Below are 11,468 nucleotides of genomic sequence, written 5' to 3'. Positions count from 1 at the left end.
TCAAAACTTCAATATTAGCCATCGATGAGCACGTCAGCATCTCCAGCTCCAGACACCCAAACTGCTTAAAAGTGCCTGAACTGGAATCTTGTAGCAGCTCTGACCCAATCCCAGAATCTGACACAATACAGCATAAGACTATATAATGCCTTCAGAAACTACTTCAAAGCTCTATTTAGTTAGGATTGTAAAACAGCTAATCACCCATGTCAAGTGCTTTGAGATGTGCAGATAAAGTGCTACACAAACATAATATTAGAGCCTTTGACAGATGGGTAAGCTGCCACAAGATCTAAATAACTAGGGCTTTGCTGGGGGTGAAGGGTAGCATGAGGCTGTTGGTGGGTGAGCCAAGAAAACTAGTTGTCATCCTGCGTCTGACACTTATTTGCTGTAGGAACCGGGCTTTGCTGGTTGTACACAAAGTTCCCCTCAAACTCATGCAGCAGCCTGTTTGTTGGAGGTGACTGTAGTTCCATGTGCTCTACCTGTAGAATGCTTTTGGATGAGACGTGCCACACAGATCATAGAAGACCTTCAGCAGGACAAGCTCTCACAATATACTGTGTCATTAGGTTGGCTCCCAGGAACCTGATTTAAACCCAAGTAGTAGACAATAGGCATCCATTTGCTATCTTGCACATCCAGGTAACAATAGGAATGAAGACGTAGCAGCAGGTCCCCAGGTCCCTGGTAGACTTGTACTGATGCAGCCAGCCTGAGCTTATACCATCACATCTTCGCCACTATGACCTGTGCTAGCTAGATTAGAGCCATACAGAGCATATCTACCCAGGCTGCAATCACACTGCCGCTGCAGCAGAGACCACGTCAGCTTGGGCAGGAGAGAGATAAAGAGACGTGCTCTTGTAGCACAGAGGTCCTGTTTAACTGCAGGATCAGCTGAGGAAGAAACTGGTTGCAGATGAGACACCATGTGTGGTGGGTGGGCCTCCTTAGAGGACTCTGACCTACGCCCCAAGGGTGGCAAGGAAATGGAGGTAGGGAAATGCAGGCAGTGTGTTATTATTTTGTCTAGAGCTTTATGTTTCTTGTGTTAACGACTGTTAGAGAGCTTATTCCTTCACTCTCCCACTTCCCTGGTCCTTCTCGCATGAACAGAAAGCAACAATACCCAAAGTCCGAAGGTGCAAACAATTCGATGTTTATTGGGGTGAACTTCCAGCAGGCTTAAATCCAAGTTCCTTTTTTCTTATTTTCGAATCCCAACTTTCTGTTTGCCCCTAATTTATATAGTAATATTCTTAGCTATACCTTAACCAATCATTCCACTAAAATTTACCTAACCAATCCTAACGTATTGTAACATGATTAACTAACCAATTATATCCCACCACCTTAATTAGTTTACATCCAGCAAAATTCATTATACAGCAAACAGTAACAATCACAGAACCAGACAGAGACCATGCAAATAAACGTGAGGATTTCACAATTACATCTATACAGACATAAGGGTTTTCCAGCTGTGTCTATTGATAAGTGAGTTCTTACCAGACATAAAACTATCAAACTAAATTTCCTTTTACATGTTCTAGGCTCTTTCCTTTCTCTGGAGGTGATAGATCGGATCACCTTCCTAACAGCCCCAGATTGCCTTATTTCAATATGACTAAACAAGGCCTTAAACTGTCACAGTATGAGAAGACCCTTACACAGATAGACAATGATTTTGATTCTCTCTTTTATACCTCTATAACTAGCTAAGTGATAAGAATACACCTAAATTCTTAAAGTATAGGCCTTTGCAGATAGGCTTGAATATCTATATCCTAACACTGACAGTAGAATGATTGTATGTTGGTACCTCTGCAAAGCAGGTACCACTGCTTTTCCTTCCACTATCACAGTTTGTGAAGAGGGTGGTGAACTGTAAACCCACCGCACCCACATGCTTGGAGCTCTGGGAGAGGACGTCTTTAAGCTACTGTGGAATCTTGGGGAGGGTGGGGTGTCAGGGCTGGTCTTTGGAACCTGGGACCTCATGGCCCAGCTGCCCTATTTCCATGAAGGGACTGTGACAGATATTGCAACCCCAGGCAGTAATTTTGGTGTCTTTTGTATTACATTTATGATGTTCTGTGAATGATTTCATTCTACTCCATGGGGGAGGGTTCTTACAGCTCCTACAGGAGCTAAAAACAGTAGGGGGAGAAGAAAATCTTGTCTGAAAAGCCTGTTCAAGTTTGTTCAGATTGAGCTGTGTACAGAAACACGAGATACTGTTTTAGGGGCTGAATTAATGCAGTCCAGAGAGGGCAACAACAAACACCCCATTGCTTTCTTCAGCAAGAAATTGACACTCACAGAACAAAGGTTTCAGAGTATTAGTCTGTATCAGCAAAAAGAACAGGAGTACTTGTGGCATCTTAAAGACTAACAAATTTATTTGAGCATAAGCTTTCGTGGGCTAAAACCCACTTAATCAGATGCATGCAGCGGAAAATACAGTAGGAAGATAAATATATACAGAGAACATGAAAAAACGGGTGTTGCCATAATAGCCCACCTTAATTGATTACTCTCGTTATAGTTTTTCATGTTTATTGTACTCTGTGGAGGTGAGAGTTTTCAAACTGAGAGCCATGCCCCCCACTTTGAAAACCTCTATGCTAAATGGAAAGCAGAAATGGAGGAGAGGGGGCATGACCCATTGTGCCCCTCCCCCTTATTTCACCGCCCCTTGGCCCCACTCCCCCCACCCTGGTTACAACCCTACTCAGTACCTCCTCTCATTTCCCCTCCAAGCTCTCTGTGCCCCCGCCATTCTTGGGGAACTTCTGTCCCTTCTGTTTGTACCAGAGATGCCCTCCCCCATGCTGCCATCACCCAGATCTCCCTACTGCTATGCTGTACCTGATGCTGCATCCTGTGTTTGCCTTTGTCTTCTAAGGCAGTCAGCTCTTTGCAACAGTGGCCGTTCCTCCCTCGGAGTTTGTCCCCAGCACCAGAGTGGCCTGATCCTGACTCGGGTTTAGCCAAGTTAAAAACAGTACCTCAGGAGCAGCCCCTTCCCCGGGGAAGGCAGGTGAGCAGCCCCAGGTTAGTTTCTATAGGCAGGAATCCAACAGTAGTATGTGTTATCCTTGCTGAGACTGCTCAGGCTTTGTGCAAAGACATAGCGAGAGACAGACCCTGCCTCAAAGAACTTACATGCCACAAAGACACCGGCTTACATCTTACACTGGCTTACATCTGTTGGCGGCAGCCTCGCTGGGCACTCATCTTGTTGCATGGCTGTATGTTGCATGGCTTTTTTAGAACTTCTCATGACAGTGGCAAATCCCTGGTTTACATTGGGGTAGAAGATAGTCACAGTTGGCCAAAACCACACAGGAAGTAATGAGAAATAATTTGTGTGGCTGAAATGATATGGGGCATTTAAGACTGAAGAATGGAGTTAATTGAAATTGGGTCTAGTACTGATCCCTTTGGAAAAATGCCCATCAGATTTTTGATGATCAGAGGGGATGTAATACCTCAATTTTTCAGAGAGGCAAGATGGTCCAGTAGTTAGCACTCTCATGTAGTACTTTGGGAAACCCATGTTCAATACCCTGCTCTGACACAAATGTCATGTGTGACCTTGGACAAAGTTGCCTGGGCCCAGATCCTCAAGAAGGCACCTAGGTTCCATTGAAATAATGGATGTTAGGAGCCTAAATACCCTTGAGGGTTTGGACCTAAGTCTCTGCGAGCCCCATTTCTCTAGCCATAAGATGAGGATAGTAGCACTTCCCGAGGTGTTGGGAAGATCAAAATGTTAGTGGTTGTGAGGTTTTCAGATGTCACGGTGATGGGGGACATCTAGAGTTCCCACTGAAGTAAAACTCTTCTCTGCTGTGATGTCTACAAAATGCTCAACACTTGCTAGACAACTGGTTTGCTAGGATCATTGTCTATCTTCCTGACTAAGATCACTTCCTTGTTCTATTTGTTTTATCCCCTGACTATCTGTAGCCTAACACTGAGCTTGTAAACTCTGAGGCAGGGGCTCTCTCTATTTACAGGGTGATTTGGTTTAAAACAAATTGCCAGTTCAAAGATAGCGAGGACACACCTGGAAAGCTGTCCCATGACCTGGTGATTGATTGTGTTTAGCTGTTGTCAGAGTTAGCCAGATACCTCTCACACCAATGCTTGTTTTCCTTCCCAATGCGAGCTTGTCTTGTCCTCTTGGTTTTGATGAAGAGAAATGTAAACTCACCTTCCATAAGGAATCCTGCAGCTACTTGTTAGTGCAGAAGGCCAACCCCTCTAAAACTTGTCCATTTACAGCCATGGTGGGTTAAGGAATAACCTCCTTGGAAGAACCTCCCTTCCAGGTTTAAGTCACTCATGGAATAATTCCTTTCTTGGATCCTAGTAATTGTAGGTGATGGTTTAAGATTTGCCACCAGCATGCTGTACTTTCCCTATCAACTGTGTAACCTTCTTTATTCTCGTATCTTGGCACTCAGCATTGTTTCTATATAATTCTAGGTCTGTCATAGTAACTGAGCTGAATTAGAGCTGTAACCAGGAAATCCCCCCTGGCAACCCTGCTGTGTGTGTGTCATAAACAGATAGTAAGAGTTAATGTCTCTTTTACCTGTAAAAGGTTAAGAAGCTCAGTAAACCTGGCTGACACCTGACCAGAGGACCAATAAGGGGACAAGATACTTTCAAATCTTGGTGGAGGGAAGTCTTTTGTTTGTGCTCTTTGTTTGGGGGTTGTTCGCTCTTGGGACTAAGAGGGACCAGACATCAATCCACGCTCTCCAAATCTTTCTAAATCAGTCTCTCATGTTTCAAACTTGTAAGTAATAGTCAGGCAAGGTGTTAGTCTTATTTTTGTTTTCTCAACTTGTAAATGTTCCTTTTTGCTGAGAGGATTTTACCTCTGTTTGCTGTAACTTTGAATCTAAGGCTAGCGGGTGTTCCTCTGGGCTATATAAATCTGATTACCCTGTAAAGTATTTTCCATCCTGATTTTACAGAGATAATTTTTACCTTTCTTTCTTTAATTAAAAGCTTTCTTTTTACGAACCTGATTGATTTTTTCCTTGTGTTAAGATCAAAGGGGATTGGATCTGGACTCACCAGGAATTGGTGGGGGAAGGGAGGGGGGATGGTTAAATTCTCCTTGTGTTAAGATCCAAGGGGATTGGATCTGGACTCACCAGGAATTGGTGGGGGAAGGGAGGGGGGATGGTTAAATTCTCCTTGTGTTAATATCCAAGGGGATTGGATCTAGACTCACCAGGAATTGGTGGGGGAAAGGAGAGGGATGGTTAAATTCTCCTTGTGTTAATATCCAAGGGGATTGGATCTAGACTCACCAGGAATTGGTGGGGGAAAGGAGAGGGATGGTTAAATTCTCCTTGTGTTAAGATCCAAGGGGCTGGATCGGTGTTCACCAGGAACTTGGTGAAAAAGCCTCTCAAGGCTGCCCAAGGAGGGGAAGGTTTTGGGGGGACAGAAAGTGATCCAGACACTGACATTTCTGGATGGTGGCAGTGTTACCAGATCTAAGCTAGTAATTAAGTTTAGAAGTGTCCATGCAGGTCACCACATCTGCACCCTAAAGTTCAGAGTGGGGGAGGAACCTTGACAGCGTGATAAGGCTGGATTCACGGGTTGGCATGGTATCTAGCCTCAGTGTCTGTTACCAAGGACCAGACATCCAGAGGGCACAAGTCAGGAGTGTATCTTGCACAGTGTCTCCAGTGTGTACAGAGTGGGTGTGTACAGGGGTGGCTCTAGGCACCAGCAAAACAAGCTGGTGCCTAGGGCGGCAAAATCTAGGGGGCGGCAAAAGGCTGGGGCCCCAGCTCATCCTGCAGCCGGCGGGGGCGGCAGGCTGGGCCGGCGGACCTGCCCCAGTCATGCCTGCGGGAGGTCCTCCGGAGCCCCGGGACGACTGGACCTGCCGCAGGCATGACTGCGGAGGGGGCGCTCGTCCCGCGGCTCGGCTGGACCTCCCGCAGGCATGACTGCGGCAGCTCAAGCGGAGCCGCCGGACCCGCGAACCGTGCGCAGCCGCGGGAGGTCCAGCCGAGCCACGCGGGACCAGCGGTCCCTCTGCAGTCATGCCCGCGGGAGGTCCGCTGCTCCCGCGGCTCCGGGGCGCCTCCCGCGCATGACTGCTTGGGGCAGCCAAAAAGGTAGAGCCGCCCCTGGGTGTGTACCACGTGCAACTGGCATATGCAGTATTGCCTCCATAGGGATTTATTGTTTCCAAAGAGCATTCAGAATAGAAAACAGCTGCTCGAGTAAAGGACAAGGGCTGAAGTTTATTGAGGAAGGGGAACAATGTGGGGAGTGGAATTATCAATAAGGCAAACAGATCTGACATTTTACAGAACACAGAATGAGACAGATGGTTCCCAGAATTCCCTGGGTCCTGGCTGGCCTACCCAGATCTCAAAGTTCCTCATACCTTACAAGTGACCCTATGATTCCTAGGAGAGCTACATGTACATGGCAGAAGTACGGCACTGTGACAGCGACTGAGTTAAACAGTAGCCCAAATCTGCCCAACGTGTAGAAGAGGTTGAAAGATCCTAAGGATGCAAGTCTTGTGGTCAGATCCCTAGCTGGTATAGACTAGCTCAGCGCTACGCTGAGGATTATCACTAGTGGGGAGCAAGGGGGCAGAAACTCATTTCCAATACAGATCCATTAAACATTTTGCAAGTTTTTATTGGGCCCTGTAATCGGTCGGTCGGGGCTCGACCCTCCAGCGGGCAGGAGGGGAGCCACACCGACTCACTTCTGTTCGCTTTAGGAGTCACTGAGAACAACGTTAGATCGCCGGGCCCTCTGGTGCCAGCGCTAGGCAAAGAGCAGTACAAATAGGCCCTGGCCCTCTGGAGCAGGGCAGGGCAACAGCAGTCCAAATAAGCCCTGGCCCTCTGGAGCAGGGCAGGGCAACAGCAGTACAAATAAGCCCTGGCCCTCTGGAGCAGGGGCTGGGCAATAGTAGTTCAAATAAGCCCTGACCCTCTGGAGCAGGGCAGGGTAACAGCAGTTCAATAAGCCCTGGCCCTCTGGAGCAGGGCAGGGCAACAGCAAGAGGCAGAGCTCAGACCCTCAGGCAGGGCTGAGGAGCAGTTCAGTCTGTAAGCCCAAGCCCTAAATCAGGGCGGGGCAGCAAACAGCAGCTCCAGCTCAGACCCTCAGGCAGGGCTGAGCAGCAACAGGCAAGTGCAAGCTTCTATGCCGGAGCGCTGGGTTGAGGGGGAGACTGCCACCTGTGAGTGGGGTGGCAGGGGGGGACACAGGCCCACCCACTCCACTGTGTCCCAGCCCGGGGCCCTGGCAGCGGCGTGGACCCGCTGCAGTCAGTGGGGATCCTGGCCGCAACACACTGACATGGGCACATCCGTGCCCTCAGCCGGACAAGGGTCGGCTACCCCCGGGCTACACTCCATCTCCCCCTCAAGGCCTACCTCGTCCGTCGCACCCGGTTCAGGCCAGTCGGTCTGCATCGGCTCCGGTGGAGGGCTTGGCGGCAGGTCCGGCAGCTCCTCTGGGAAGTTGGGCCAGGACTGCTCGGGCGGCTCCTCTGGGTAACAGGGCCGAGGGGGCTCCTCCTCGTAGCGGGCGCTCGGCAATCCTGGGGGCTCCTCCCAGTACGGGCTCCGGGTAGGCTCCGCGGGCTCCTCTGGGTAGTGGGCGAGGGGAAGCTCCGGCCAGGCAGGGCAGTTACCTTGGGCCGAGGAGGGCTCCCAGCCGGGAGCTCCCGCAGGCACGTCTGCTCTCGGCGACGGCTGGGTACTGACTGAGCTTGGGCGTGCGCCTTTTCTACTTCCTGCCCCGCCCCTTGACTTCCGGGGGGCGGGGACTGGGGGCGGAAGTTCCGCCCACTGAGGTGTTGGCAGGGCAGCTCCCTCTGCCGGGCAGGAGGGGAGCCACGCCGACTCACTACACCCCCCCCCCCTTAAGTCTGGCTCCCGTTCATCGGGGCCAGGCTCTTCCATCTCTCCGATACGAGACAGGAAGTCTGCGTTGGCATGGTCCTTGCCAGCCCTGTGTAGAACGGTGAAAGCGTAGGGCTGCAATGCCAAGTACCACCGCATGATGCGGGCGTTATTGTCTTTCATGCGTAGTAGCCATTGAAGGGGGGCGTGATCTGTGACCAGGGTGAAGGGGGCCCCCAGCAGATAGAACCGGAGGGCTTCGCAGGCCCATTTAACGGCCAGCGCCTCCTTTTCCACCACGGAGTAGTTCCTTTCGCGAGGGAACAATTTCCTACTAAGGTAGAGTATGGGGTGATCTTGACCCTCCACATCTTGAGACTGAACTGCGCCCAACCCTACCTGGGAGGCGTCCGTCTGTAGAATGAACCTTTGGTGGAAGTCCGGGCTGTATAGAACGGGTTCTTGGCAGAGGCAGTGCTTCAACCGTCGGAACGCTGCCTCGCAGTTCGCGTCCCAGCGCACCTGTCTGGGGCTATCCTTGGTCAAGAGCCCCGTTAAGGGCGCGGCTATGGAAGCAAACTGGGGAATGAAGCGTCGATAATATCCGACGATGCCCAGAAACTGACGAACGTGGCGCTTCGTCGTTGGTGTTGGGCAGTCCAGTAGGGCCTGTACCTTCCCCACGAGAGGCCGCACTTTGCCCCCTCCGACCGTGTAGCCCAGATAATTTGTCTCCTGCCAAGCGATGCGACACTTCTTGGGGTTAGCTGTCAACCCCGCTTGCCTGAGTGACCTTAGGACTGCCGTGACCCGGGGCAAGTGCTCCTCCCACCGATGACTATAGACGACCACGTCGTCCAGGTAGGCGGCGGCGTACTCGTGATGGGTCTGTAACAGGCGGTCCATCAGCCTCTGGAAGGTCGCCGGGGCCCCATGAAGACCGAAGGGCATCCGGGTAAATTGATAGAGCCCCGAGGGGGTGGCAAAGGCGGTCTTTTCCTTCGAGGCCTGGTCGAGGGGGATCTGCCAATACCCCTTACTGAGGTCGAGGGTTGTGATGTATCGAGCTTCGCCGAGCCGATTTAGTAACTCGTCTACCCGGGGCATCGGGTACGCGTCGAAGTGTGAGATGGCGTTAACTCTCCGAAAGTCTATACAAAACCGTCTGGAACCATCTGGCTTGGGTACGAGCACCACGGGGCTGCGCCACTCGCTCTGGGATGGTTCGACGACCCCCAAAGCTAGCATCGCCTGGACCTCCTCTTCGACGTCGTCCCGCATTCGATAGGGTAGGGGCCAGTTCGTTTCGCGGATCACCTTCCCGGGCTCCGTCTGGATCGAATGGCACACCAGATTGGTCTGCCCTGGGACAGCGGTGAAGGTCTTCTGAAATGCTCTCAGGAGACAATTAGCCTGCTTCCGCTACTCGTCCGTCAATGATTCGCCCAGCGCTGGTGCGAGGTGTTCCTCGGGCCGGGGTACGCGAGGTCCCAACTCCGGTTCGGGGGGACACGGGTTAATTAGGAGGCCCTCTTGTTCACGCCAGGGCTTTAATAGGTTGACATGGTATCGTTGGGTCGCCTTGCGCTTGCCCGGCTGACGAACCTCATAGGTGACGGGTCCTGTCTTCTTAACCACCTCATACGGCCCCTGCCAGCGAGCCAGTAGTTTAGACTCACTGGACGGCAGGAGGAGCAAGACGCGGTCCCCCGGCAAAAATTCGCGGACCTGGGCTCCTCGATTGTAGGTCCGCTCCTGTCGGCGTTGTGCCGCCCTCAAATTCTCTCTGGCTAGGGCTCCTGCCTGGGTAAGGTACTCCTGTAGCTGGATGACATAGTCTAAAAGACCTTGGGTCGGGGAGGTCGTCTGTTCCCAGGCCTCCCGCACCAGGTCCAGGAGTCCCCGGGGCCGGCGGCCATAGAGAAGCTCAAAGGGCGAGAACTGTGTCGATGTCTGGGGAACTTCCCGGATCGCTAACAGCAGGGCAGGCAGGAACTGATCCCAATGACGGAGCTCCTCAGGAGGGAACTTGCGCATCATGTTTTTAAGGGTTCTATTGAAGCGCTCAACTAGTCCGTCCGTTTGCGGGTGATAGGGATCAAGCAACTCCGTACGTCCGTCTAAGATGCCACACACCTGTTGGAGCAGCCGGGAGGTGAAGCTGGTCCCTTGGTCCGTCAATATCTCCCGGGGAAGCCCCACCCGGGCGAAAATCTTCATCAATTCCCCGGCTATGGTCCGGGCCGTAATACTCCTCAAGGGGATGGCTTCTGGAAACCGGGTGGCGTAGTCCACAAGGACGAGAACATGCTGAAACCCGGTCGTTGTTTTGGGGAGCGGACCCACGAGATCCATGGCGACCCTCTCAAAGGGTATCTCCATGAGGGGCATGGGAACCAAGGGTGCCCGGGGTACTCCTGGAGGTGCGGCTAGCTGGCATTCTGGGCAGGACCGGCAGTACTGCTTTATATCCTGGTGGATCCCCGGCCAGAAAAACCGCCCTAGAATCCGGGCTAGGGTCTTCTCTTGCCCCAGGTGTCCGGCGGCCGGGACGTCGTGAGCCAGCTTCAGCACGGCCCGCCGATGGCACTGGGGAACCAGTAGCTGAGTCCGGGGCTCCCGGGTCCGCGGGTCCCAGTCCATCCGGTACAGGCGGTCCCGACGCAACTCAAAGTGGGGCCACTGAGCAGCTCGCTGGGGTTCAATCACGGACCCGTCTATGGCCGCGAGTTGCTCGTAACAGGCGCGGCGGGTAGGGTCCGTCCTCTGGTCCTGGCAGAAGTCACTGTCAAAGCGGGGCCCCTCCGGGGGCTCCCGGTGTGGTTCCTCCTCTCGGGTGGGTCCCGGCCCCTCTCCTACGGTGTCCGCCGGGTCTTCGGACAAGTGTTCCGGGGTGTCTGCTTCGAAGACCGGCTTGACCCGCAAGAGTTCCTCGAAGGCGGGCCAGTCCCGCCCCAGGATGACAGGGTAGGCCAGGCCCTGCGCCAGGCCGACTACCAGATCCCGAGTGACCCCTTCAACCGTCAACGAGACTCTGGCACTAGGATAGGGCTTGACATCCCCATGTATGCATTGTAGCTGGATTGTTCCTAAGCGGGAGTCGGCCGGGGGTCCCAAGTCCTGGCGCACTAGGGTCTGGCCACAGCCGGAGTCAATTAGGGCCCGAGTGGACTGGTGGCCGACAACCACCGGGACGGTTAGCTTGGGGTTCTGGGGCAGTCGCGCTCGGTTGTGTCCTGCCCAGACCTGGCCGAAGCTACAGTCCATCCCTGGACAATCCCGCTGCAGGTGCCCCCACTTCCCACAGCCAAAACAGGGGCCGAGCTCAGGTCGCCGGGTCCGAGGGGCCATTTGGGTCGGCCCGCAAGGCGGGCTCCGACGGGGCCTTGGGGTTCCGGGGCGGATGGGCGTGGGCCCGGTCCGAGGGGTTGTCTCCCGGCCTCGGGCCCGGGGTTCCGGGTGGCCGTCCGGTCGGTGTCCTACCCGCCGGGTTTCACTAGGGGATTTCCCCTTCCTTTCCCCCCGTGGGGTGTCTGTCCTGAC

This window comes from Mauremys reevesii, linkage group 7, assembly GCF_016161935.1.
Source record: "Mauremys reevesii isolate NIE-2019 linkage group 7, ASM1616193v1, whole genome shotgun sequence".
In the NCBI taxonomy this organism is placed as follows: Eukaryota; Metazoa; Chordata; order Testudines; family Geoemydidae; genus Mauremys; species Mauremys reevesii.
This window is presented reverse-complemented; position numbering follows the sequence as displayed.